General features: G+C 48.0%; 1 protein-coding gene across 2 annotated transcripts in view; it reads right to left on the reverse strand.

Annotated features, from left to right (window-relative positions):
• KANK4 (KN motif and ankyrin repeat domains 4) overlaps positions 1–20,938 on the reverse strand; it is an 85,915-nt gene extending 64,977 nt beyond the window's left edge. For both annotated transcript variants that reach the window (XM_003265163.4, XM_030812495.1), the window contains exon 1: positions 20,610–20,938. The gene's annotated coding sequence lies outside the window, so the exon portion shown is untranslated. The remainder of the gene's footprint in view (positions 1–20,609) is intronic.
• Positions 20,939–23,196: the final 2,258 nt, after the last annotated feature.

Below are 23,196 nucleotides of genomic sequence, written 5' to 3' on the forward strand. Positions count from 1 at the left end.
TACATGCCTATACTTTACACAGTACTTGGCATGTAGAAGACACTGAAATGCAAGCTGTGGTTGCTGTTGTTTTTGAGGGAAGGAAGAAACTAGTAAGTGCCCAATAATGGTCAGTTGTTTTGTTATTATTTATTGAGAGTTGTTGTGTGGTATATTACGCACTGTGCCAAGTATTACACTACTATTATTTACTCTTCTCAAAGACTCTATGTCTCTATGTATTATTTTTTTTCTGTTTAACAGATTAGGAAGCCTAAGCTCAGAGAGGTTTAGTAACTTGGTCATAGTCACAAAGATAGTAAAAGGCAGAGCTAGGGATGAATTTAGGTGTTCCTGCCCAAGATTTTTTTTTTTTTTAAGACAGCGTTTTGCTCTGTTGCCCAGGCTGGAGTGCTGGATTACAGTGGTTAAAATCACAGCTCAATCTAGCCTCAACCTCCTAAGTTTGTGATCCTCCTGCCTCAGCCTCCAGAGTAGCTGGGGCCACAGGTGCACGCCATGACGCCTGGCTAATTTTTAAAAATTTTTTTGTAAAGACAGGCTCTCATTATATTCCCCAGGCTTGTCTCAAACTCCTGGCTCAAGTGATTCTCCTGCCACAGCCTCCTAAAGTGTTCAGATTACAGGCATGAGCGACACACCCAGATAACTGCCCAAGCTCTTAACGGACCAGACTGAAGCCTGGTTCTGTCCATGCCCACCTGAGTCTAGGAAAGGTGGTGAGCTGGTACCTGATGACCCCACGACATGGCACAGTACAGGACCAGGGGGTGCAGAGGTAGAGAATGGGCAGTGGCAGACAGAAGCCTCAAGGAAGGATTGCCAAGGAGCACAGAAAAATCAGGCCCAAGAGAAGGGGCAGGATGAGGTTCCAAAAGGATTTAGACACCCAGCAAGCAATCAGGAATAGAGCCTAAAGTGATGAGGACTGTGTCTTCTTTACTTCTGTTTCCCAAGTGCTTAGTACAATGCTGACCACAGTGCTGCCTCATAAAGATGTAGCAGTTGAATTAATGAATTATTTAAATAATGGATTAATTCATATTTTGAGGGTAGCAACTGATTTGAAATTGGTAGGCAGGATGTTTTGGAGTGGGAGAGAGATGTTCACCTCTGGACTTTTCTTTTTTAAAAGAGTGAGCCGTTCAAAAGAGAAGAACAACTGGAATAGTTCCCTTGGAGTGCTGCCAGTGCACACAATGCCTCTTTTTCTTCCCAGGTCAGAAGGCATTTTGGGCCCAGCCCCTCGGCATGTGTGTGCAGCCTGCAGCCTGTCTGACATACTTACCCACTTGTGCTCTGGAACACAAAGGCCTCCCACCTGCCAAGCCCAACACAAATGCCTCCTTCACCACAGTCCTCTGGCGTGTGTGGGTTCAGCTGCTGCTGCTGCTGCAAGTTCCCCTCCAGGGCAAAAGTGAGGCTCCGGTGGCTCCAGTCTCTCCACTACTGCTCAGAGAAAGAGACCACAATGCTTTCTCAACCATTGAGTCCCCTTCACTGGCCACGAGACATGAAGTTCAACAGCCCAGTAACTTGAGGAAAGAAGAAAAGAGATCCTTTTCTGTTCAAAGACCAGCCTCGACAGATTGTGTGCAATCATCCATTTATCAGAAATTCTTCTTCAGGCACTGGGCTAGGTTCTGTGGACTCATGGATGAAAAAGACAGGGTTCTTTTCTTTAAGGAACGCACCGTCCAAAATGGGAGGCAGAGACATAAACCAGGACCTATGTGGTGCTAGAGAGGTGTGGCCGGAGCATCTCAGAGGATCAGAAAAGCATCACAGATCTGGTATTTTTGAGCTGGGCGTTGAAGGATGAGTAAAAATTCAGCAGGCAGATAGGAGAAACAGCTCTCTAGCTAGAGATGAAAACATGTATGGTGGGCTTGAAGAATGACCAGCAATCCTGGCCTAGAGTGCAGGGTCGGGGAAGTGGATGGCAGAAGACAGAGGCTGGAAGTCAGCTCATTTTATTTTCTAGAATAGGAAACCATCAAAAGTTCTTAAGCAGGGAGGAACAAGATGAAAGCTGGGTTTTAAATACAACTCTGACTGCAACGAGGGGCGTATGTCCCCAGATTCTGGCCTATCAGTAGACATTCAATAAATATTTACAGAATGAACAACTGATTTCAAGAGGGAAATAGCAAGTCTGGCAAGCAGTCTGGCCAGACTTAATACCTTTCTCTAAATGCTCCTTTTATTTATTTTTTTTCTTATAAGAGAACAGAAGCTTTTCTTCTCCTGTACTGAACCATTACAAATGTATATAATCTGAAATTGCAGGCATAATTACATAACGTCTTACATAGTTGGCAGTTTCGTGAGTGTTGGCTCTGTCTTCCTGAGTTTCGGCTCCGTGACAGCTCAATGCCTTTTGTGTTCTCTCAGCATTGCCCAAAAGCATCTATCATGTGCTGGGAACACAGTAGGCTCCAGGTAAGCAGAACATGAAACAGACCCAAGGAGCACAAGAGCTGGACAGGCTCCTGCAATTACCGAGTTCAACTATCTCATTTCACAGATGGGGAGACTGGGAGAAAGAGAAACATATGCACCATGCGGAAATGTGTGCACGTTCCTACTACTGGGTTCTTGCATTGCACGGCAGGGAACTGGGCTCAGTCAAGATTTTCAGGTGCTAACACCAAAGGTCCAGACACAGACTGAAATTAACCAGTGATGAACCTGGCTAACAGCAGGGTAAACAGAACACCGACACACAAACAACACAGGCACAGAAGAATGTCTGACATACATGAGTGGTATTCAGCACCCACCGCTTATTAAATTATGAAAACAGTGTAGCCTGGGACTAGACCGGACAGAGGCAGGGAAAGCACAAAGATTAAGGGTGTGGGCTTTGGAGTGTGTGGATCTGGGTCTGAATCCCAGCTCTGCCACTTACCAGTGCGTGTTTAGGTTCCCTAACTGCGCCCACCACCTCTACTGCCAGCCCAGTGTCCAAATAGGTAACACGAGAAAAAAACAATTTCCTCCTTATAGGATTACACAGATGAATTGGGATGAGGTATGTAAAATGCTTATCACAGTGCCTGCAGTGGGGATTGAAAGATGACCAACCAGAGAGAAAGCAAGGAAGAAAGCACTTGGCACCTAATAGCTGGGACAAAGGAGAAACCTGAAGCTTAGAGATGTAGATTCAAGAGCCATCCATTTCCGTGTGATCACCACGTGGTTGGGGGTGGGGGGTGGTGAGAAGCAAGAGCAAGCAGAGGAGTCTGAGGAGCACCCCTGAAGACAGTCATGCATGGGGAGCAGGTAAGAAGGAAGAGCCAGGGTGGGGTACAGCTCAGAAACCCAAAGGGGGTCAGTTTTGAGAAGACTGTTCTATGGTGTCAGATGCTATGGAACTTGAAGACCGTGTGAGGCTCGGGCTTAGTTTCAAAAGAGCAGGAGGCAGACGTCAAGGGTAGACAAGATGGTTGAAGCAGGAGATAGGCTACCCTTTGGCTGTTTTCCAGTGCAATTCAGGAGAGAAAGGGACAGTAGCTCCAGGGAGGGACAAGGTGAGCTCTGGGAAAGGCGAGCATGTTTGCAGGTCTGAAGGAAGAAGCCGAGGGAGAAGAATGAACTTCTAGATGCAAGAAAGAGGAGGTGGCATAGGAGTCGACATTTACTCCAGGCACTGTGCTAAATAAAAGATGCAACACATGTTGAATTTACTCATTACCACTACCTTAGGAGCTAGGTGCTTTTATTATTTAATTTCATATTTTACAATGAGAAGACTAGGCAAAGAGAGGGTGCCTATAGACTGAATGAGCCCCCTCTAAAATTTGTATGTTGAAATCCTAACCCACAATGTGATGGTATTAGGAGATAGGGCTTTGGGCAGATAGAGCGGATGAATGGGGTTAATGTCCTTATAAAAAAGTCCCCAGAGTGCTCCCTGGCCTCTTCCACCAACTGAGGACTCAGAAGAAGGTGACTGTCCATGAGCCAGGAAGAAGGTTCTCCCCCAGACGTAGAATCTGCCAGCACTTTGACCCAGGACTTCCAGCCTCCAGAACCATGGGAAATAAAATTTATTAAAATGTATAAGCCTCCCAGTCCACGGTAGTTTGTAAGAGCAACCCAAATGGACTAAGACAGAGGTGAAATAGTTTACCCAGGTTAGCAGTGGGAGAATCTGAGATTTGAAGCCAAAAGCTCTGGCTTAAGAGTTCATGGCTTTTATCCAAAGGGCCAGTTTGCTAGAGTTTCTGGAGGTGGGAAGGGAAGGTTTGGCTTTGGCAAGGGAGAGGAGAGCAAAGACAGAGAAAAACAGCAAGGTGGGAACGAGGAAGTTAAGCCACATGATCTCCATCTTCTCAGGTAGGAAGAGGCCAAGAGCTGAGACTGAGGGCTGTGTGAATGGACTTGGGAACTTATGAAGTGTAGATGAGGTTTGCAATAGTCAGTGAGGATACTGGGATGAGAGGCAGCTGACACACATGGAGGATGCCAAGTAGCAGCTGAAGTTAAAGGGCATGGATTTAATGGATCCAACAGTCCCAAGGCAGGGTCAGAGAAACGGGACAGTAAAGTTTAATCTAGGACGGGGCTGACAAAAGTCAAAGGAGTTGACAGAGGGAGATTGTAGAGCACAAAGAAGGGCGTGATAGTTGGCATAATCGGGAGGGGCGGTATTTTCAACACCATGTCATCCATACCAACAAGTGCAAAGGTGAGGACAGGGCGAGCAGCCATGATGTGTTATAGCTGAGGTTTGCTGACCAGCCCCCTGACCCAAAGACACCCTCATTACAAAGGTGCCCAAAAGCACCCACCGCCCATCCCAAACTAAGTCTTCTTGGTTCATAACTCTGCTGCCCAATATGGTAGCCACCAACTACATGTTAGTTAACTAACTACTGAGCACTTGAAATGTAGCTAGTCTGAATTAAAATCTGCTATAAGTGTAAAGTACACCTGAATTTCAAAGATTTAATATGAAAAAATGAATGTAAAATTTCTCTTTTTTTGGTACTGTTTATGTGGTGAAATGATAATATTTTGGATATATTGGATTAAATAAAATATATTAAAATTAATTTCACCTGTTTTCTTTTTATTTTCTTTAATGTACTCCTAGAAAACTTAAAATGTATCTCAACTTCTTTTTCTTTTTTTTTTTTTTTTTTTTTTTTTGAGACAGGCTCTCATTCTGTCGCCCAGGCTGAAGTGCAGTGGTGTGATCTCAGCTCACTGTAACCTCCGCCTCCCAGGTTCAAGTGATTCTCCAACCTCAGCCTCCCAAGTAGCCGGGACTACAGGCACACACCACCATGCCTGGCTAATTTTTGTATTTTTTGGTAGAGACAGGGTTTCAGCATGTTGGCCAGGTTGGTCTTGAACTCCTGACCTCAAGTGATCTGCCCACCTTGGCCTCCCAAAGTACTGGGATTACAGGCATGAGCCACCACGCCTGGACCTTCAGATTCTACTTCTATTGGCAAGAGCTGGTCCATATACCAAATTTGGGCTAAATGAATGTTTTAGGCCCATTTAACCAAGAAGTTGATCTGAATAGCAACAGAACTGATACGTTTTGATTTGTTGGACATGGGAATGGAGTGCCAGGGAGCTGTGACCTGAAATAAGAAAGAGGTGCTCACTGGGATACCAGAAGCAGATTTTTATGATGTGCCACTGATTGGGGCAAGAAAAGAGCCAAACATTCAAAATGAGACCAAATGTCAAAAAAGCCCACAAGCCTTCCAGTGAAGACAAGGATGACCCTGGACCTGCTTCCAATCCAGGATTCTCCCCTTCTAGCTCTGCACTGGGCCTTAACTTCCCCAGCTCCTGTCTGCCCCTCCACTGACCTCAGGTGACCTCCAAACAGCCCCACCCCACCCCATCCTCTTCGCTTGCTCCCACCAGTCTCTTTAGGACACTAAGCCCAACAACCTCATGCATTCCAAAAAGCCTTTCCCAACCAGCCAGCACTGGGGCCGATTACCCGCCCCCTCGCCAACAGCCTCCCCTTTCAGGAGATTCCTGCCAACAGTTAAGAAAGGAGGCAATAGATACAGCGCGACCGGCATGGCTTGTGAGCCAGGAAATCCAGATCCTAACTCAGATTTGTCCAATTTCTGCTGTGTGAGTTTAAGGCACATCACAACTTCTCTGGGCCTCAGCTGCTTATCTGCTACCTACTAATACTGTCCTAAGTCTATGGACATGCCAGAGGGTTCAATGAGATAATGGGAGTACAAATGCTTTGCTAAAGAAGAAGTGATACCCAAATGAAAGGGAATATTGTAATCTAGAGAGGGAAGCAGAAGAGATGTGAAAAAGGAAAAGGAGGGTTCAGGAAGGAGGTGTCACTTGCAAAGACAAGGTGTGAATCCCCTCCATTGTACTAAGAGGGGCTGACCTTTCCTACGGCAGGAGGGCACCTCCACCTCCCCAAGAGCCAGCACAGGCCAAAGCCTTCCTATCAGAGAACACCACATACCTGGCTTCAGAAATTTTCCTGCAGCTGAATAAATAAAAGTGATTCCAGGGAAAATGTCCTAAACAAAACCCGAATGCAGCTGTTAATGAATTGCTTGAGATTTTTTTTTTTTTCTTTTTTGAGACAGAGTCTTGCTTTGTCACCCAGGCTGGAGTGAAATGGCATGATCTCGGCTCACTGCAACCTCCGCCTCCCGGGTTCAAGCAATTCTCCTGCTTCAGCCTCCCAAGTAGCTGGGATTGCAGGTGCCCGCCACCAAGCCTGGCTAATTTTTTTGTATTTTTAGTAGAGACGGGGTTTTGCCATGTTGGCCAGGCTGGTCTTGAACTCCTGACCTAAGGTGATCCACCTACCTCAGCCTCCCAAAGTGCTGGGATTACAGATGTGAGCCACCATGCCTGGCCCTGCTTGAGATTTTAATGTTACACAGCACTGAAAGGAGGATTTTAAGCTCCATTGTGAAAGTTATAACTCATCCAAGGTTCACTGGCCCTCTGAACCCTCCTGCAATACGGTGAAGGAAGGAAAATGGGGAATCTAAAGAATGGAAGATGTTAAGCAGGGGTTGCTTTCTCTTGATGCTGCACTGGGCTCTGATAACCCAGTACCCAAAAAGCTGCTTTGAACACATTCACATTTTATTTAACCCTCAGTAGAACCTTTGAAGGAAGGAATTATTATCTCCATTTAAAAGAATTGGCAACTGAGGTTTGGAGGTGCCCAGTAGGGATTCAGGACTAGCTCTTTCTATTTAGTAGTGTTCCCCATTGCAGACTCACTCTCTCTCTTTTTTTAAGACAAGGTCCCGTTCTGCCACCCAGGCTGGAGTGCAGTGGTGCCATCATGGCTCACTGTGGCCTCAAACTCCTGGCCTCAAGCAATCCTCCTGGCTCAGCCTCCTAAGTAGGTGGGACTACAGGCATGTGCCACCATGCCCGGCTAATTTTTATTTGTATGTTATTGTAGAGATAGGGGTCTCACTATGTTGCCCAGGCTGGTTTCAAACTGCTGGCCTCAAGCGATCCTCCTGCCTCAGCCCCTGAAAGCACTGGGATTACAGGCATGAGTCACTGCACCCAGACCACAGATTTTCTTTACTCAGACCCAGACGTAATATAATGACTTGCAGTATGTTCAAGATGGAGTATGAGGAAAAAAACAGCAGGACAATAGGTGAGACCCATTTTTACTTAAAAAACTTTCTATCCAAATATATCTGGATATGTATCTAGCACTATATAAGAATATGTAGTTACATATCATATACATATAGTGCCAAACTAGATCAATTTCCTCCAAACTGGTCCATATGCTCTAACCACCAGTTCTTGACAGTTTAAAGTTTTTGCCTTTATATGCTTCTATATTATTTTATTATTATTATTTTTTAAACAGATTCCCTATCCCTGTCGTTCAGGCAGAGGTGCAGTGGCATGATCATAACTCATTGCCTCTATATATTTTTCAATGTTTGCTGCTAACTGGTATGATATTTATAATAATTTTTAATAAAAAAAATTCCCAATAGTGTTCACAGAGGCTTTCAAATTGTAAAGGCCACCCCCTCCAACATACACATCATTTGGAGGAATAGTAATATAATACAATATAACATAATAATAATTTCTTTTCCTCTCCTCCTTTTCCAAATTATTCCTAAAAATTCTCTTTCTATTAGTTTCCGTAGCAATTAAACACACAAACACACACAAACATTTCACTCTGTCCTTTTTTTTAAGCTTAAAAGGATAATAAAGTAAGATAGTAAACATCTTACAATGCAATAAATATTTGCCAAGGGTGGGTGTTTTGCTGTCATCCCCCGTAAAGATGCCAGACACCATAGCTGAGAGCAAACGGGCCCACCCGTCATTCCATCTTTCCAGATGTCCTGGCCTCACGTTCACTTCCTCCAGGTTCCTTCTCAGGCCATCATGCAGGAAGCATCCCATTTGCCCCACCTAACTGCTTCTCAACTCACAATCAAAATTTTCCTGAGGAGTCGGGTGCGGTGGCTCACACCTGTAATCTCAGCACTTTGGGAGGCTGAGGTGGGTAGATCGCCTGAGGTCAGGAGTTCGAGACCAGCCTGGCCAACATGGTGAAACCCTGTCCTACTAAAAATACAAAAATTAGCCAAACGTCGTGGTGCACACCTGCAGTCCCAGCTACTTGGGAGGCTGAGGCAGGAGAATGGCTTGAATCCGGGAGGCAGAGGTTGCAGTGAGCTGAGATCACAGCACTGCACTCCAGCCTGGGTGACAGAAAGAGACTCAGCCAAAAAAAAAAAAAAAAAAATTCCTAAGGAGCAGTTAAAATTCATTTCCTAATCTGATAAACAGACTATAATGTGAATAGTTTAGAATTTCCTTTCTCCTCCCCTGTAACATATTAACATTCTGATAACATTGTAATAACTCCACAGTAAGCTTATGGCAGAGATCTCAGACAAGTCAATTGGCTGTGGGACCTCAGCCATCACCGAAGGTCCACTGCTCACCTTCCAGCCAGGTGTGGCCATGGTGGGAGTGACTCAAGGCTAGTGTTGCCAGACCTGATTTGTTTTTCAAAAGAAGCTAGACATGTGGATTTATGTAAAATCTGATTTTTAAATGTTGACAGAATTCTTCTTTTTAAAAAAATGCTATGAAGGTCAAACAAAACCCAAATGCAAGCCAAATGCCACCCCTGTGCCTGCCAGCTAGGCCCTGAAGGCTGTCTCAGCATACCTCTCTAGCCACATTTCCAATTCCTCTGCCCTTCACAAATGCCACTCACACCTCATCCCCTGCCTTGACACCCCTGTGCCTTTGCTCACCCCATATCCACCCTGTAGGATGCCCTTTTTTGTCTTTTCTATCAGACTGGCAAGTGGCAGGTTGCAGCTTGGTCTCCGGGCCCCAGGAACCAGCATTCACCTCTGCCTGCCCTTTGCTCCTGGTCTCTAGCGCCCTAGGGAAAAGTGTTTTCTGCATGATTCAGGCTCTTCTTTGGAAGGCTAACTACAGTTATGATGGATGACAGTGGGGACGCACCTTCCCCAGAGGCTAACAGGAAAGCCAGCTGGAGAGGCTCACACAGGCGCCTGCATGGAGAGGAGCCTAATGACACTCTTATTGCCCAGGGCGGCTGCCTGGCCAGAAAATGTGCCTTCTGCAGTCAGGACAAGAGCAGGGGTGGGAGGATCGTCTAGAGAGCCCTGAAGTGAGGCTATGTTGGTTACCAGAAAACTCCTGAGCAGCTACACCCCCTACCCCTCCTCACTCACCAGCCAGGAGCCTGGGCCAGGTGCTCCTGCTTCCGATCTCTCTCCTGGTCCAGGCTGGAGAGAACTATCCTGGTCTCAGGAGGAATCACAGAGAATCTAGCCAGGCTGACATTCTCAAAAGCCCAACCACCCTCTCAAAGGAGCAGTTTCCAACACCCCCCAACACTCATCCCAAGATCAAAGGGTTAAGGAGAACTCTCGTTTCCTGCTACCACCACCACAACCACCACCCCCAAAGTCAAGCCAGGGAGGGAATATCGAGGGCACCTCTCCCCAGGGAACTCAGCACCTCAGAGAGCTTGCCTAGAAGGCAACGATCTGGGAAAAATGTCACAGGGCCCAACCCCTGCCAGAGCAAGGCAGATTCCTAAGTCCCCTCCCACCTCGACTTGGCATCTAGGCAGCTGGGGTGGAGGAGCAGGGTCCCCCTGACTTCTGATTCTCCTGCCTCTTTTTCCTCCATCTCCTCCCTTAGGGACCCTCCCAGAACCTCCCTTGGGGCTCCCCGGGGCTTTCAATCCTCACCTCCAGGATAACTTGAAGAATACCACGTGTTTTAGCCTGTCTGGGCTCTGCTATCACAAACTACCATAGGATGGGTGGCTTCCAAACAAAAGATGTGTGTATGTCTCACCGTTCTGGAGGCTGGGAGAACACCATCAGTGTGCCAGCATGGCCGGGTTCTGGTGCGGTCCCTCTTTCAGCTTGCAGACTGTTGGCATCTGGCGTGTCCTCATGTGACAGAAGGGTTGACAGAGCTCTCTCTTCTAAGAGCACTATCCCATTTGTGAGGCCTCCACCTTCATGACCTAAATTACCTCCCAAAGATTCCATGTCCTAATATCATCACATTGGGGATTAGAACGTCGACATATGAATTCTGGGAGGACACCAGCTTTCAGACCACAGCACCAGGCTCTCATTGAGAACCCCAGGCAGACCTGGTAGCATCCACAGGCACTTTAGCTCAATAAATCCTCAACACACCAGTGAGGTAGGATCTTTTAACCTATTTTAAAGGCAAGAAAGTTAACTTCAAAACCACTTTATAATTAGAAAGGAAAAAGAAACCTTCAACTGAAAGGAGACTACATTACTTAAAAAAAAAAAGCTAATTTTATTAACTAGTTATTATATGCCAAGGGCTTTAAGTGCACTATCTCATTTCATCTTGGGTAACCCTATAATACAATCTTTTTTGTCACCATTTTACAGATAGGAAGCTGAGGATAGGGCAGCGATGTGACTTAGCCAAGGCCCAGGGAATTTCAGTCTTCCACGGGCCACACTGCGATGGGCTAACAGGTTCTCCTTCCAGGTAACACATCTGCATTTTAACAAGAGCTGCCTGGAGAAGACAAAGTAGCCCAAAGCAATGGCTCAAAAGCTGGGAATTTCTCTGCCAGTGGCAGAGCTGTCAGGGCAGGAGCCTTTTGGCACCACCAAGCATCACCCGAAGGCGGCCGCCCACCGACCTGGCTGACACAGGGCTCCATTCAGCAGTCGGCAAAGCCAAGGGACATGGGGGTAGAATGAAGAAGAGGATTAGGTCAGGGAAGGCCAGCCCCGTGGCAGGCACTACAGCAAGGCAAGCAAGCACCTGAAGAATGTGCTCCTCCCCTGTCCCCTTGCCCCAAATATCAGTCACTTAACAACATGGAATCATCAGTGCCAGGGCAGGGCAGCATACTGGGGCAAAAGTCCTCATTCAGCTCAGTCACTCAATCCCCTTGCAACCCAGGGCCTGCCACCTGCCCTCTCTGGTTCGCTCCTGAGTTGTAAGACAAGGGGGACGATCTAGGTAAGCGGTAAGGTTTCTTCCACCTTCAGCTAATACAAAACCGCGCAGGAGCCTAGTGCATCTGGCACTTGGAGCAGCAGCATTAATGGCCAAGGTAGGCTGCAGGGAGGACTGGAGAGAGAGGGAGAAAGCAGCAGGGGCCAAAGAAAGGTGAGAGACAAGCTGTAGGTGACAGAGCCCAGAAAAGGGGTTTGGGAGGTTGGGGTGCCAAGAATGGGCAAATTCCCTGAAAAGGGGAATGAAAGAAACAGTTCATTTGCTTTTATCAAGGTTCTACTGAGAAGGACTCCATGACAGATGCGGCACTGGGCACTGGGAAGGGGAGAGGGAGCTTCCATGCAGAGGGGCAGCCATGCACAGCAACAGCAATGAGCTCTTCACAAGGCCAGAGCCAGGTACTATGATGAATAGTGCCTGCTGCTCATGTTGGAGAGAAATCAGGGAAGCCTTCCTACAGGAGCTCATCTGAGAAGATGGGGACAATTTCACCCAGTCTAAGTCTAGTTCCTCCCACCCAAATGGAAAGAACTATCCAAAATGGCACTGAAGCACTAGAGGGAGAATAGGTAAATTTAGGGAAGCACCATTATCTCCATTTCACAAATACAAAAACTGAGGTTCAGCATGGTCACGGCCAGGTAGCAGAGCTGGCATTAGAACCCATTCTGCCTGACCCCACAGCTTTTGCTTGTAATTTCTATTCTGTCATCACTCCTGCAGACTGTGTGCCTGTGAGTGGGTTAAGGGTGGGAGGGGAAGGGAACTGGCGTGCGAACAAGCAAAGGCCAGAGAGATGGATTGGGGAAGATGAGGATGGATAGTAGGCACTTTCCTACCAAAACAATATGGCAGCCAGAGTTTTCCCAAACACACTCTTCCTGGTTGCCTGTAGTAGGTTTTAAGAACAAGTTTCTAGAATCAGGCAGATCCAGGCTGAGCTCCTGGCTCCACCACTTGATATCTCGGGTACCCCAGAGCAAGTGTTTAACCTCTTAGAGCTTCACTTTGCTCACCAATACAACGGGAATAATACCTTATTGAGTAGTGGGTAAAGATGAAACAACTGCTATATTCAAAGGTCTTGGCACGGTGTCTGGCACAAGTTTGATAAAAGGTAGCAAAAAAAGCACAACCACTACTGTAATAAATATTGCTCCAGTAGACTCTCCTGTTTCCTGGCTTCTTCCTCAAAATCAACATGGGGCCAGTCCTCCACATCCTCCCTCCTCCTCCTTTGCATACCCTCCATTTCAGAACCCACTTCAAAGCTACTTCTTCACCAGCTTCATCTCCTTCCTAGGATTCTAGTTTGCACTGGATCAAGGGATTCATCAGTTAGTCTACACAGACTCCTTAACCTCTCAGGATCATCACTGTGCGCTAGGTGGTTGTTCCAGTAGGTTGCTTTACATGGGATTAACCAAGCAATCAGCTCAGGGGCTGGTGGGTTTGTGGGCTGATAGAATTACCTGATGAGTCACCCGTGTGTGCCTGCAATTTGTAAAGTGACCTCTAGATAACATCAAAGCCTTCTACCCAAACCACAAATTCTGTGCTTTTGCAAATTTGCCAACAATGAAATAAAATTTACTACTGCTTAAGAATGTCTTCCACTAATTAGACAGTGATAGATGAGTATATAAAAAGTCAGGGTGGCCAGGCGCGGTGGCTCACGCCTGTAATCCCAGCACTTTGGGAGGCCGAGGCAGGTGGATCACAAGGTCAGGAGTTCAAGACCAGCCTGGCCCAAATGGTGAAACCCCATCTCTACTAAATATACAAAAATTAGCTGGGTGTGGTGGTGGGTGCCTGTAATCCCAGCTACTTGGGAGGCTGAGGCAGGAGAATTGCTTGAACCCGGGAGGTGGAGGTTGCAGTGAGCCGACATCGTGCCACTGTACTCCAGCCTGGGTGACAGAGTAAGACTCCATCTCCAAAAAAAAAAAAAAGTCAGGGTGAGGGAGGGTAGGAAATTGGGGATAAAGCTTACTGACTTCCTGTCAGGGGGTCTTAACCTTTTTTGTGCCTTCATCCCTTTGGCAGACTGGTGAAGCCTAATGGACTCTTTCTCAGAACATTTAAAAATGCGTAAAATAAAATGCATAGCTTGACTACAAAGAAAACCAATAATATTGAAATAAAATTATTAAAATTTTTTAAATTGTGTAATATAGTAATATATTCTTCTTTATTAATGCATTAAATAACAAGCTCTGGCAGCGGGTATAGTAACTACTATAAATACAAAGCCATCAGGGACGTAAATAATATTTCAAGGTATCTGTAGCAGATAAAATGTCACATGAAAATAGCTGTGATTTCTATTGGTGACAATGTCACAGGGACTGCAAATACACTGTGAATTGTTGCCTACATTCATAATACAAGAAAATCCTAAATAAAGATGCTCTTTTTTATCCCCACCCAAGTTTACAGACTCCTCTGAATTCTATACACGAATCCCTTGGGGCTCTTGACCCTAAGTTAAGAATCTCTGTTAGATCCTTTATGGCTCAGTAAGTATTTGTACTGGGCACATTTCTGAGTTCCCGCTCACCCTTCTCTCCTTCTTGAAGAATCTCCACCCACATCCTTTCTGCCTCAAAAGTTCTTCACATAGGACTCTCTTCTGCCCACCCCTCTCGTCCAACTGGCCCAGGGAGGATCCCTGCCACAGTGTCATCCCATGCCCTGGCTGCCTGGCACCTGCCAAGACACAGACTGGAGAGAAAGCCTCACTTTCAGAGAACCAGCTCAGACATCAGGATGCTCTCTGGAACTTGAAGTCAGCACAAAAGAGAGCTTCGTGCAATCGTAGGGCAAGGGGTGGGTTGGCAGGGGCTGTGTTAATCCATGGCACTTAGAATGTAGGCCAGTGACCAGCTGTACTGGTGGAATGACCTTGAACTCAAAATCCTCTCCACGGCATCAACTGCCTCAAGGATGCTTGGCCTCCTTCCAGACCTGTGCTTAGACATCAATACAGTGGTCCCCCCAAACCCCTGTTATCTGCAGTTTTGCTTTCTGAAGTTTCAGTTACCGATGGTTAATCAAGGTCCAAAAATATCAAGACATTTTGAGGGAGAGAGAGAAAGACCATATTCACATAGTTTTTATTACAGTATTATTGTTATAATTGTTGTCTTTTGTTATTGTTAATCTCTTACTATGCTAATTTATAAATTAAACTGTATCATAGGTATGTATGCATAGGAAAAAGCATAGCATATATAGAGTTCAGTACTATCCATGGTTTTAGGCATCCACGGAGGGTCCTGAAATGTATCTCCCATGGGGAAGGAGGCACTACTGTACTGCATTTTATGGCTTCTCAGTCTCTTCCTGGAACCACAACTCAAGGGAGTCTCTGTTTTCTGTGTTACAAGAGCCCCGGGTCAGCACCATTTTATTAATATAGACAAAGAAGCTGAAGTTTAGTAAACTTGAATAATGTTCTCAGGCTCACAGGGATAATAAATGGTGAAGCCATTTTCCCTTTCTTTTCCTCTCACTCTCAAACACCCTATTATGGAGGGCAGGTGGGTAATGCCTTTTGTTATTATTTTTTATTTCAAATCACACAAATGATCCATGAAAATAATCTCTTAAAAATTCAAACATTACACCGCATGTTCTCATTCATAAGTAGGAGTTGAACAATGAGAACGCATGGACACGGGGAGGGGAACATCACACACTGGGGCCTGCCGCGGGTGAGGGGCAAGGGGAGGGAGAGCATTGGACAAATACCTAATGCATGTGGGGCTTAAAACCTAGATGACGGGTTGATAGGTGCAGCAAACCACCATGGCACATGTATACCTATGTAACAAACCTGCACGTTCTGCACATGTATCCCCAAGCTAAAAGTAAAATAATATATTTTTTAATTTAAACATTGATAAAATGCCCTCCCCATTCATACTCAACGTCGTACCTAATAACTGTAGACCCTGACCACACTATTATATTCAGCCACTACTGAACTTGCCATTCTGTCTTTTTGTTTTGTTTTGATTTGATTTGTTTTGTTTTTGAGATGAAGTCTTGCTCTTGCCTCCCAGGCTGGAGTACAGTGGCGCGATCTCGGCTCACTGCAACTTCCCGCTCCTGGGTTCAAGCGATTCTCCTGCCTCAGCCTACTGAGTAGCTGGGATTACAGGCATATGCCACCATGCCCAGATAATTTCTGTATTTTTAGTAGAGATGGGGTTTCTCCATGTTGGCCAGGCTGGTCTCGAACTCCTGACCTCAGGCGATTGGCCTGCCTTGGCCTCCCAAAGTGCCGGGATTACAGGTGTGAGCCACTGCGCCCGGCCTGCATTCTGTCTTTTAAACCTTTCCCCAGGAGTAGGATGGCTACCTTTTCCAAGGTAGAAGGGAGAGCGGGGTGGGAAACACCGATGAACTGAGCGCAGCGCCTGAAAACACTCAGCCCTGCTGCCTGGTGCCCTGTTAGGAACATCCAAATCGATGGCACCGAGAGCTGGCGTCTCTGGGCTGCTGGGCAGAAACCAGGCTGTGGAGGGGAATCGGCACCGAAGGCTGCTCTTTTATCCTTGTGTGGAGCAAATTCTCCCGATGCTGTATTTCTCTCCCCCCTTGTCACTTGACGTCAGAGCCACAAATTAGAAATACATACCAAAGGAAACTCTGCAGACACAAAGGATCCTTCCACGCAAAGGGGGAAAAGCCACAGCCACATTAAAAAAAAAAAAAAAAAAAATTATCCAACCAACAAGTTTTATTTACTTTTGGGGAAAAAATGAGGAGAGTGATGGAACTGGGATTTGTGTTTTCTCCCACAATGCCTGTGTCTCCAGAAAGCTATTTGAGGGGGCAGAGCCCAGGGCCTGGGCGAGACAGTGAGGCGATCCTTTTGAAAACAGGGCTTCTTTCTCTTGGAGAAGGAACGCTCGGCCAGCTTCTTCAGACGCCAGCAATCTATAACTGCCCATGTATCACATTCACCATCTATGTACTTTAAATCTTGGGACAGCATTTATTTTATCCTGGAAACTGTGACAGCCCTATTTTTAGCCGGAGGGCCCCTTTTCTCTCCTTTAATCCTACTTTGAAATATTATCTGTGTAGACTGGAGGCTGTTCACAAAAAGGCCCATTAGAAGCCTCTTAGTCCAAACTTGGTCTGGAAGATTGGCGTTCTGAGGCACAGAGAGGTTAGGGACCAGCTGTAAATCACACAGCTGCTTAGCGGTGAATCTAGGCTCCAATCCCAGGATACACTGACCTCCAAACCCATGCCTCTTCCCAGAAATTCTACTACAGTGTAGCACAAAGTGGTTAGCCATCTGATCTCCAAAGACAGAGGGCTCTGTGAAATCCCAGTTTTATGGTCATTTAACATGGACCATGACCCTGGGCAAGTCACTTAACCTCTCTGAGCCTCGATTTCCTTACCTATACATTGGGGATTATGGCAGTAACTAACTCTAGGATAAGGGTGAGGCTTGACTATGCCAGGGATCGACACACATGTACATTATGATATTGTACTGTTCCTGTTTCACACACAATCGAGTGGATCTGTGATAACTGTATCCACGCCACCATCCAGAAATTGGCAAGAAAGGATTGTTCTCAAACCCACTGTGCAGACAGGAATATTGAGTCTCCCCGCCCAGAGATGACATAACTTGCACAACATCAGAGTTTTAAAAGTAAGTATATAGGTGGAGGCTGCAGTGAGCCATGTTCATGATACTGCACTCCAGCCTGGGTAACAGAGTGAGATCCTGTCTCAAAAATAAATAAATAAAAGTAAGTGTATTATCAGCACTAGGAAGTCCTAAATATCCTCCCCACCATACCTACCGAAGTACAGGTTGAACTAGGAGTAAAAGTTGCCTCTTCCCTTCCCCCTGCAAAGCAGAGCCACCAGTGCACAAGCACATACTCCACGGCCCTTTCTTGTAAACTGGAATCAGCACGGGTCCTGGCACGGAGCAGAGGCTCAATGCAGTTTCAAAGAATGGGTGAATTCCTGAGTCAATGAAAATCCCAGTCTGCTAAGAAAGAGGTCAGGCAGGCAAGAGCTCTGGTAGCAGCAAGCAAGAACCCCGTTCTCTCCTTAGCCTGTTCTGCAGGAAGAAACCTTTGACAAGATCAATAGCTGGGCCTCTGATCTCAATGGTCCACCAAGCATATGCCCCAGTCTGGCCTACATGGCCCAATCCAGGACCCAGGAGGTAACTGTGAAGCACACGTGACCCTCCTCCAGCTAAAACAGATGTAATAACATTGCAGGCAAAGGGCGGTGAACAGGCCAGGGAGAGGGCCCATCTGTCTTCCTAATTGTCAACTCTGCCCATAATAAGATTTTTCTCCCTGTCACACCTTAGGCTGCTACTGAACTGAAGCAAAACCAAGATATCCATCTTCCAGCCATGAGCAGTGGCCTTCATAAAGTACCAGGGACGAAAAGAGGCTGCTTGGCTAAGAGAAGCAGACAGAGCTGGAAGGAGCTTGGGAATCCCTACTCATAGCCAGCTGTGGGTACTTAGGCAGTCACCGCACCTCACTGATCATCCATTTTCTGTAAAATTGAAGTCCAAAGTTTTGGAAATGGGTTAATGGAGCAGGGAGCTGTGAATCATGTAATATTGTATGCAAGATATTTTAGTTTTTATGCAGTTGGAGGAGAGTATCCATAATTTTCACCAGAATCTCAAAGATATATGCAATAACCACCATCCCCTCCCCACATAAAAAAGTTAAGAAATACTGGACAGGACAGTTTCCATCCAACAAGCATTTTTTGAACATCTTCTATGTGCCCTGCTCTGTGCTAGGTACTTGGAGAGCCCTGTTTTTAAGGTGCTCAGTGTAGCTGATGTTTGCTGTGACAGAAGCATGTCCAGGGAGCTTTAGGAACAAAGAGAAAGCAGCATTTGCCTCTATCTTGTCAGGAAGGGCCTTCTACAGGGCAAAAAACCTTATGTTTAATGCTGAAGTTCAAAGCTAAGAGTGCATTCACTGGGTGGGCAAGAATAATATTTTAGACCAAGGGTAGTAGTATGTGCAAAGGCAACGCGTGGCCCAGGAACCACTTGAAGCCTAATTGTGCTGAACATATTGAGGGTGCTCATTGCAAGGGGCTGGGAAAGTGTTAGAGCCAGAAGTGAGGCTGGGAAGGCAGGTAGGGCCCAGATGAGGAAATACCATGTATGCCAGCCTAAGGAATTTTACACTGTCGGCAAGTTCTTTCTAGTTTTAAAAGTCTAGGATGAGCCACCACTCCTAGCACAAATCTCCCTAAATGTTGGGCAGAGGCTTTGGTTCACTGTGAGCTGAATGGACATTAGGAATGAACCGCTGCTCTTGGCACCACCAGCAGGCATGGGCTGTCTGACCAAGGTGTGCACATGGGGCAGTGAGTCCAGCGAGCTGCTATTGGTCTCTCTCTCTCCTTCTCCCCACACTATGATCTAGCCAGGGGGCTTCCAACTGCTCATTATTACAGTTGAGAAAGGAAGGCACTGTCTGGACCAGTCAATGGGATGCACAACTAAAGGACTGCCCATTTGGGCCCCTGGTAGTAACTCAGCCAACAAAGGCTTTCAGTTCCTCTAACCCACTCTGCTACTCACCTTAGGCCCTCTCACATGCGGCTCCTTCTGCCTAGAAGCCTCATTCCACTCTCTCCTGTCATTCTGCAGACTGACCGACTACTGGACCTATCAGGTTTTCAGGGTATCTAGTCCTTTCAAAGAACTCAGCACTGGAGAATTCTCTATTTATGTGAGTGATTTGATTCCTGTTGGTGTTGGCCACTGGAATGCAAGCTCCATGAGGCCAGAAGGTGCCAGTTTTGTTCACTTCTGTACCTCACTACATTGACCAGTGCCTGGCACAGAGCATTTGTTGATTGAATTAGTCTGGTCTGATCCCCGAGCCATTCCCCAAAACTCACTTTCCCCAGGTCACATTATGGTCCAGTGAGGTGGGAAGGCTGGGCTTGAAAAGGCAATATTAGAACGGACTCTGCCTCTATTCCCAGCGTAGCTTTCCTGTGTCACGTTTTGGGAGGCTCTAAGCAACCTGGGCTTGATTTACCCAAGCAGGTCCTTGGGAATCGTGTTTAACTCAAGATGCTTTCTCCCATGCCTCAGCCGGGTCACTGGCTGCCTCTGATCCTCCTCTGGCCCTATTTGGTGGACAGGACTTTGCCCAGGCCTCAGGGGGTCCTCCTCCCTCTCCTGGAAAATACTCCTTCTTTGCCCTAAAGCCTTGCACTCCAGGGCGCTTAGGAACTAAGACTGCGTTTGGCAGCCCCGAAGGATGCCCAGGGCAAGAGTTAGGTTCAGACCCAGCGTAGCGGCCGTGGGCTCGACTTTCCAACTCCCATTTCTGGCCGGTCTGCGGGGTCAAAGTACCCGGAGTCACAGGTTTGACCTTACCGGAGAGGCAGAAGGGGAAGGAGCTCACAGGAGGCATGCGGGCTGGGCAAAGCGCCCTCGGCGGCGTCTAGAGCACTCGGAGCTGCCCCATTGCCTCCACCCAAGGTCGTTGCCCAAAGGGAGCCCTGGAAAGTTCAGCCAGGGGCCGAGGAGTGCCAGGGTTGGCACTACGGGGAGACTTTTGCGACAAGAGAGAGACTAAGAGCTCGATTCCAGGTAGTAGTGGGAGCCCGCGGCAAAGAGCACCCAGTCCCGCAGGCTGCATCCCCGACCGCAGCGCCCAGCTCGGAAAAGGTGGACGGGGGCTGCACCACCTGAGCCGCAAGGACAGCACGGCCTCCCCCTCCTCACCAGTGTTCTCCATCCCCAGAATTGGGGCGCGGAGAGCCAATCTGGGCTGGAAAAGGAGCAGCCCCCCTCCTTTCCTGTCGCAGACCCCAGGCTGGGAGGCGGGGGCGCCAGGTCGGCCCAAGCTGCCGCAGCCGCTGCTTTAAAGGGAGCCGGGAACGCGGCGCTGGGGAGGGGGCGAGGCGGGTGGCAGAGGGGAAAGGAGAGTGGTCGAGCGCCGGGGCGAACACTCGGGTCGCGCAGGGCGGGTGCTGAACACCCCAGCAGACGCGCTGCCGGGGACTGGGGTCGCAGAGTCCCTTACCTTAGCGAGCTGCGGAAGTCCTGCGCGAGGCGGCCCGCGGTGCACGGGGCCGGGGCAGCTAGGCGCACACCCCGGCTTCGGGGCGCACGCAACCTCCGGGTGCACTGTCCGCGTCCCAGGCGCGCACCCCGGGGCTGGCGCACCCTGGTCGTCCGCGGCGCGCACACCCTCCAGGCGCCCTCTGGCCGACGGTCTCGGCCCTGGCCCCGGCGCACCCCTGCGGGCACACCCACCGCGGCGGATGCGGGACTGGCCAGGCGCCGCCAGCCGCGGCTTTGCCCCGCGTCGCCAGCTGCCAACAGCGCCCGAGTCCCCGCCTTCGCTAGGGGAGAAAAAAAAGACTCCTGACGCGGCGCGGGCTTTGGTGTGTAGGAAGGGGCAGAATTGCGAAACCGAGGGGAGGGTCTTAGCCTCGATAAAGTCAAAAGCCCTTGATAAACATGAGCTTAGAAGAAAAACTTTTTGAAAAGAGACCAAAAACTCCTAACCTGTTCATAGCGCTTTTCAGATTCCCAAAGTGCTTTCGTATGCGTTTATCTCGGTTCATCTAGACATTTCCATCCTCATTTGATAGGTGCAGAAACAGCACTAGACAAGGTAATGACTTGCCCCAGCCAGGACTGGAACCTTGGTCTGGCCACTGGGAAGCTGGCTGCAGTAAGTGAGGTCCTCGCCAGCGGATGTGGGCCAGTGAGGGCTGGGGTCCTAGTAACAGAACTTTTACCTCTCCTAAATCGTCTTTTTCCATCTCCTTTTTTTCTTTCCAATCCTTGCTGTAGTCCCACTCGGGAACCCTAACTAAGTCATTTCACACTCCGACCTCCCACCAAAGGTTTGTTGTTGTTGTTTGAGACGGAGTCTCGCTCTATCGCCAGGCTGGAGAGCAGTGATGCGATATCGCCAGGCTGGAGAGCAGCGGTGCGATCTCTACTCACTGCAACCTCCGCCTCCCTGGTTCAAGCGATTCTCCTGCTTCAGCTTCCCGAGTAGCTGGGACTACAGGCGCGCACCACCACGCCCAGCCAACTTTTGTATTTTTAGTAGAGACGGGGTTTCGCCATGTTGGCCAGGCGGGTCTCGAACGCCAGGTGATCAGCCCGCCTCGGCCACCCAAAGTGCTGGGATTACAGGCGTGAGCCACGGCGCCCAGCCCACCAGAGTTTTTTTACCAGTTCAAATGTTTGCGTTTCAACCGCTAACGTTGAATGAACAGCTCACTAAGTGCCTGGTGGGCGTTGTGCACCCTAACCCTAGGAAAAAGGAACTGCTGCTACTCCCCCTTTACAGATGAAAACAGAGATAGGGAAGTAGAGGGCTGTGGAGCCCGTAAGACTCCGGATGCTAGCTCTGACCCCCACAATGGGCATCCTTCATGGGCCCATTGGCAAGGGCTAACACTTAAACAAAGGGGTTTCATTTTTGACATTGTGACCCAGATGGGGGAGTACTTTCTGGGACTTTCATTTTACATTTTTATAGAAATATGGTTATTTGAACGATTTCACTTCCACTAGAGCTCCATTGGAGCAAATCAATATCCCAGAGCAATAATAAATGGCAGCAGAGACTTTGTCCCAGTGTTGGGACATAGTAGGGAGTGGTGGGGACTGTGGTGAGCTTGATAGCAGCTCCAGGCTCTTGCCCAAGGGAAGGGGCTGCTGCTACTCAGCTCAGTCTATTTTGTCATCTAGGGAAAGGGATTCATGTGGCCAGATCCTCCCATTTTTAAAAAGAAGCCATCAGCCGGACACGGTGGCTCACGCCAGTAATCCCAGCACTGTGGGAGGCCGAGGTGGGTGGATCACCTGAGGTCAGGAGTTGGAGACAAGCCTGGTCAACATGTGAAACCATCTCTACTAAAAATACAAAATTAGCCAGGCGTGGTGGTGCGTGCCTGTAATCCTAGCCACTCAGGAGGCTGAGGCAGGAGAATCACTTGAACCCGGGAGGCAGAGATTGCAGTGCGCCGAGATCGCACCACTGCCCTCCAGCCTAAGTGACAGAGCGAGACTCCGTCTCAAAAAAAAGCCATAAGTCAGATATTTAAGTGAAGGCCCCAAATTTCTTAGGAGCTCATTTGTGTAATGCTAAACACTTTCTACACAGGTCAACACTGTTCAAGCCACAGGAAATGGCTTTACAGACCAGATCCAGCCTACAGGCCAGGGCTTTGTGCTCCCATGTTTGGGGGCACTTCACACTCTTTTCATTTGGGCTTCTCAACATCCCTGTGGGATAGACCCAGTGTGGATCATATTTCCATTTTAGGGAAGAGGAAGCCCAGTTCAGGTGGGCTCCAGAACTGGCCCAAAGTCACACAAGCAAATTGGTGGAGCTGGAACTGAAAGCAGACATTCCACAACTCCTCGTCCTGGAATCTTTTCTCTGGGCATTCTCTGATCTCATGGAGAATTTGTTTCTTGGTTCTGGGCATTGTGAGCCAAGTTAGGCATGGGGCTGGCACTGGGGTGTGGAGACAGCACCTTTCCTGGGAAGATGGAGCGGGAGTGCCAGACTGCTGTCCTCGAAAGCAGGAGACCAGCCTGATGACTCAGAGATGAGACTCTGTCTTGAGGGTAAAGCTGAG

Source organism: Nomascus leucogenys, chromosome 5, assembly GCF_006542625.1.
Source record: "Nomascus leucogenys isolate Asia chromosome 5, Asia_NLE_v1, whole genome shotgun sequence".
NCBI classification, from domain to species: Eukaryota; Metazoa; Chordata; class Mammalia; order Primates; family Hylobatidae; genus Nomascus; species Nomascus leucogenys.